Source organism: Aulostomus chinensis, chromosome 22, assembly GCF_037954235.1.
Source record: "Aulostomus chinensis isolate RoL2024-O1b breed Wild chromosome 22, RoL_Achi_v1.0, whole genome shotgun sequence".
Lineage (NCBI taxonomy): Eukaryota > Metazoa > Chordata > Actinopteri > Syngnathiformes > Aulostomidae > Aulostomus > Aulostomus chinensis.
The window spans coordinates 1,283,135-1,289,134 of record NC_141341.1 but is presented as its reverse complement, the minus strand read 5'-3'; the positions used below and the strand labels follow the sequence as shown (position 1 = coordinate 1,289,134).

General features: G+C 49.6%; 1 protein-coding gene across 3 annotated transcripts in view; it reads left to right on the top strand.

Annotated features, from left to right (window-relative positions):
* The first annotated feature begins 403 nt into the window (after nucleotides 1-403).
* LOC147240212 (glutamate receptor ionotropic, kainate 5-like) overlaps nucleotides 404-6,000 on the top strand; it is a 131,845-nt gene continuing 126,248 nt past the window's right edge. For all 3 annotated transcript variants that reach the window (XM_086193322.1, XM_086193323.1, XM_086193324.1), the window contains exon 1: nucleotides 404-901. The gene's annotated coding sequence lies outside the window, so the exon portion shown is untranslated. The remainder of the gene's footprint in view (nucleotides 902-6,000) is intronic.

The window sequence follows — 6,000 nt, the reverse complement described above, 5'->3', positions numbered from 1 at the left end:
TGTGGAACCCAAGTCTCCACCCTCCTCCCAGTCTGTTGTTCTGCATCACAGTCTGACATGTGGGTTCTGACTCCGGTTGGATCAGAAACTGCTGGCTACAGGAACCTCTGCAGCTCCTCTAGCCAGCACCAGTGTGTCAAAGCTGCCGCCTCATGTTCACACGGGTCCGTTCATCCTCTGGTGTGTGTGTGTGTGTGTTCATGGGGGGTAGGGGTGTGCGAGCCGGTCTGTTTGTAAATCCACATTGTGCATTGAAACACAGAGACTGAATGAGGAGGTTTGGAGATTCATGAAGCAGCCGAGTGAGACAGAGAGAGGAGAGAGAGGGAGGGAGAGAGGTGGGAGGGAGGCTGGTGAAGGTGGGGGGTGGGGGGTGATGAATGCAGTCCAGCCTCTCTGCGCTGTGGAAGCAGCAGCAGCCACTCAGTCCGCTGCTGAAGGACACGGAGACGAGACTTTACAGCAGCCGAGGACGCGGAAAATACAGAGGAATAAAAAGAAGAAGTGTTTTTTCTTCTTGCCTCCTTCTTCCACAGCAGTTAGGAAGACCAGAGGGAGGTGTGTTGATTTCTCCTCTCACACCGCCGGCCTGACAGTGTCACTGCGACGAGGAGGAGGGAGAGAGCGAGCGGATGTGTGTGTGTCTGTGTGTGTGTGAGAGAGGGAGATCAACAGCTGAGGATTCATCTCTCAGGTGGATTTGGAGTAAACGAGGGATTTCGGTCACGAGGAGTTGCTGCTGTTTTGTCTGTTGCGCCTCCTTTTTTTGTCCTCGGTGCAGACGTCTGCTCACTTCTCCTGAGCTGAGAGACCCCCCCACTCCAGCCTCCAGCTTTGCCATAACTGTGCTGGGACTACGACTGGCGGTCGCTGGCTCGCCCATGAGAGCTGAAGCAGATGGGTGAGTGTGTGTGTGTGTGTGTGTGTGTGTGTGTTGGGGGGGGGCATTTTCCTGCTGCTGATGTTACCATTCCCCTCTACCATCTCTCCTTCTGCACGTTCATTCAACCATCCTCCACCATCATCCTCCATCCATCCTCTTTTGCCCCTGACCCCCCCTTTCCTCTCTTCTTCCCCTCTTCCCTGCAGCCATCACTCATTCGCACCATCAGCCAAGACGCCAGCAACATTCACACGCTGCAACATGGAAGTCTTCAAGAGAGCTGCGCCGGAGCCCAGAGGCGTCGGGCTTGACATAAAATCGACCATCGGGGGTTGAACCCCGATAATCCCTCCATCCCTCTCTTCATCCATCACTCCGCTGCTACATCACACACTCCAACACACACTCCAACACACACACACACACACAGACACCATCCTCACCATCAACTCTTCAACCCCACTGAAAACACACAAAATGATCAACACATAACTACACAAACAGGAACCAGGCGGGAAGTTGATTCACTGGTATAATAAATTATTCATCAGATGAAACGGACTGGCATCCTAAAAAGTCCCATGTGGTCCAATTTGCTGGAGAACTGTTTGATGATTGTTTAGTTGTGTTGGAACAGCCGCCTGACTGTTAACTCGTCCGTCTCTGTTAACCGGCTGTGGCCGGTTGATGTCATGGCAGCTGCGGTGAGCGGGAGCTTGGCTGCTCGTCACACCTCTGAAGAGTCAAAGATTGCGAGGCCTGATGGCGGTGAGGAGCGGTGGAACGTCACACAGGAGAAATGAAAACGCTGCAGAACAAGTTGCGATGGGAACGAGAAGTGCAGTTTGTCTTTCAGTACAATTTTAAGAACGGTTGATAAGATTTTGTGAAAAGTTAGGATGTGATGAGACACGCCACTATGATTGGTCTCCACTCTGAGGACTTGGAAGGGCTGGCGAGCTCCTCCTCCTCCTGTCTGGTGTAGGAGTTCAGAGTAAACAGAGAACGCTGCTAACAACCTCTGTGGTCTGATTACTGACGCCAACCAAACTCTGATCACATGATGCAAGAAATGAAGGAGCAGCACTTTCCTCTCACTTCAAGCAAACTGCTAATCCAGCTTGGTACCAACTCAGATTATCAACAGCAAACAAACATGGAGGGATTTTTCTGCTGGAAGAGGCAACGTTATCACGTCAGGTAAACTAAGCAAAGTTCACTTCCCCTGCGTGGTTTCACTCAATGAAGCAAGCAGTTAGCAACAGAAAACAATCTGAAGCAGAGCGGGGGGGAGCAACTATAGGGCTTCATGCAGGAAGAGCGCCCATATATGGGAGTCCAGGATGCCTTGATGTCACTGGAAACAGTTCTTTAAAAACTGGTCACACCCTGCATGAAAAGACAGCTGAAACGCCACCACATGCAGGTACCTCATGACGTGACGCTCTGACACGGCTGAACATGATAATCTGACATTGTAGCAACATTTAAAGGTCCATCCATCATCCATCCATCCATCATCATCCATCCATCCATCCATCATCCATCCATCATCCATCCATCATCCACTCATCCATCCATCCATCCATCCATCATCCATCCATCCATCATCCACTCATCCATCAATCCATCATCCACTCATCCATCCATCAATCATCCATCCATCATCCACTAATCCATCCATCCATCCATCATCCATCCATCCATCATCCACTCATCCATCCATCCATCCTCCATCCATCCATCATCCATCCATCATCCACTCATCCATCCATCCATCCATCATCTATCCATCCATCATCCAATCATCCATCCTCCAGCCATCCATCATCCATCCATCCATCATCCATCCTCCATCATTCATCATCCATCCTCCATCATTCATCATCCATCCATCATCCATCCATTCATCATCCATCCTCCATCCATTCATCATCAATCCATCCATCAATCCATCCATCCATTCATCATCCATCCATCCATCATCCATCCATCCATCCATCATCCATCCATCCATCAATCCATCCATTCATCATCCATCCATCCATCATCCATCCATCATCCATCCATCCATCCATCCATCAATCCATCCCTCCATCATCCCTCCATCCCTCCATGTTCTCCCTCTCCTCCTGTTGAGGGTCGTGGGGGTGGAGCCTATCCCAGCAGCCTTCCCCCTGGACAGGTCACCAGTCCATGGCAGGGCCAACACATAGAGACAGACAACCATTGGCTCTCCCAGCCACGCCTACGGTCAATTTAGAGTCTGGATTAACCTGGTCCCTCTTGATGTCTTTGGACTGTGGAGGAAGCTGGAGTACCAGAGAGAACCCAGCAGGAACAGGGAGAACATGGAGACTCACCCAGAAAGACCCCGTGCTGCAGCCGGGGCTCCACCCACAACCTTCTTGATGGGGGCCACGGTGAGGACCTCTGCTCCACCGGGCCGCCCCCATTTAAAGGTCAAAAAAGATTAAAAACACAAAATACAGCAGCTTCCTTCAGGCTTGTAGCTTTAGTTCACTTGTATTGGATCCAGTGTGTGATGCTGGATCTCCATCATGGCTCCTCAGCCACATCTGGATGTGATCATTACACCGCTACACATCAGAGCTTGTCTCAAGGTGTTTAGGAGTCCAACGGACCATGTGAGATTTCAGGTGCTTTCACACCTTCCTTGTGTAGTTCTGGAGTAGAACCCTGGGGGGTTTCACCTCTTGGCACATGCCGTCACAGCAAACGCATTCATGAGTGCAACAAAACAGCTGGACCGAGACCTGTTGACGAGGCGGTCTTAGTCCACTTACCAAATACGTAGGAGAAGACAGAACCTTCTTCCTGCAGACACCTGACCAGCACACACAGTGGACCTCACCTGGTTCGTAGTGACACCACATAATAATAATCATTATAATAATTATAGTAATAATAATACTTTTATTTTATAAGGAGCCTTTTGTGGCACTCAAGGTCGCGGTACAACAAATCAAAACACATTTAAAATGGTAAAACTCACTTCAGGTGAGGAGATGGAGTCAATGCTCCTGATGCCAGGGGGGAGGGAGCTCCAGAGGTGAGGGGCAGAGGGGCTGAAGGCTGTCTTGCCCCATGGTGGACAGACGGGCCGGGGGGACAGTCAGGCTGATGGAGGGGGCAGACAGTGAGGATTGGAGGAGCGCGGTTACGGATGGCCTTGAATGTATGGATTTCATAGTCAATGCAGTGTTTAATGGTAAGCCAGTGGAGCTGATGAAGACCAGGAGTGATGTAACTGATGGGTGGCGTCCTGGTGATGACGCAGGGCAGAGTTCTGGAGCAGTTGAAGCTCATGGAGGAGTTTGTGCGGGAGAGCAAAGAGAAGCGAGGTGCAGTAGTCAGGCGGGAAGTGACGGGAAGACAATGGACCAGGATTGTGGTGCAGTTGGGAGTGAGCGAAGGGTGGAGGCGGAGATGAACGTAAGTGGACCGGATGGTGTTGTTGATGTGGGCTCTGTCGAGGATGACACCCAGACTCTTAACCTGAGGGGAGGGGGGAACCGAGGAGTTGTCTGTGGTGAGACATTTGAGTTTCTACTGTGTTCAGACAAACTGGACCAAGTTTACGGATTCATCCTCTAATCTGGATCAAAGCAGACACATCCTGACGCACACATCAGCTCTGATGTCATCAGAGTCCACAGAGACCCGCCACCGACCGGCAGCTGGACACCGAAGCAGCTGAGGTGTCTGGTTGATGGCGTTCAGGCCTCTCCTCTCATACCGAACACACTCAGTTCTCCACGTTCACAGTTACAGGACTCAGATTCTGCTTCTGGCTCCCTCAGCTGTGGCAGCCTGCTGTCCAACTAGAAGTAAAATACCAGCCAGAGATCTCTGCAAACTCAACCACCGACACGAAGCCTCATCCAGACCGTCAACACGCAGGGCCGTACCCAGGACTTTTCAAATACCGAGGTCAAATATTGCGATCCATCTTATTTGACAAAAAAACATCGTAACTTGGTGACTTTTCATCCATTTTGGAAACGTGAATAAACAGAGGTCAAATCACAAGCCCATCAAGGAGGTGAACATGTTTATTTGAACAATTCCAAAACGGAGTGATCACAAAAGTAGATTATTTATGTGTGTGTGTGTGTGTGTGTGTGTAACGTCATCAACAACAGGTTGCGACGACTCTCCAGCCTTTTTTCAATCTGAAATGCACCAAAATCAAATCAAGACATGAAAAATCCTCCACCTTCTCCAAGCATTTTTGTGCCGACTGGAAAACGAAAAACTTTCTAGGCAGTTGTTGCTTGAACAACTGTTGCTTGAAATGCTAATTAAAAACTACACTGATGAGAATGATCGTTGATCAAGCATCCCGAGCTGCCAAGCAAGGACAGAGGATGAACGGTGAGGGGAGGGACATGGCTACAGGGGAACCCAGGGAACACCAAATACTGCACCGTCTCACCAGCGAAAGCCGCTCACCTCCTCCTCTCTTTCGCTCTCCGGCCTGTTGGCGTTCCAAAGCTGAGTTTCGTTTGTTTTAGAGCCGACTTCTTCATCTTGCTTCCATTTTCAAATTCCACCCCGACAAAAAAAAACTGACCGCAGTTTGACGAGAACGTAGGCTACTGTACATCCTGCGGTGCTGAGCTGAGGCTGCGTCACATGATACAGTGTTTCAAGTGTCGGATAGTTCAGCTACGGTTTAAAATGGCGATGATAAGAAAGACTGTCTTATGTGGACTTTATTCTCAGAATAAACAAATGAGAACAGCTGCTGAATTTTCCACCAATCAATCAAAGTCAGAAGGATTTTTATCATAAATTGATTTAACATTTCTGAGTTAAAAACAAAAACAAAAACGTGGGAAAAAAATGCCGAGGATGTGACCTGGGTGTCCTCAATGGTGGTTGGGGCCTGTCAACAAATACTACACCACCACGCTGAACGTGGCCAAGAAATAAGAATTGGACTCAGAAATCCAGACTGCAGCTTGAATGTGAACATCAGCACTCGCTGGACTCATGATCCAACGCCAGGGTGAGCACGAGACACTGAAGTGTCAGGGCTTGATTCGTTAGCAACAGCAAACTAGCTGGTAACAACATGTGGTTCCTCAACG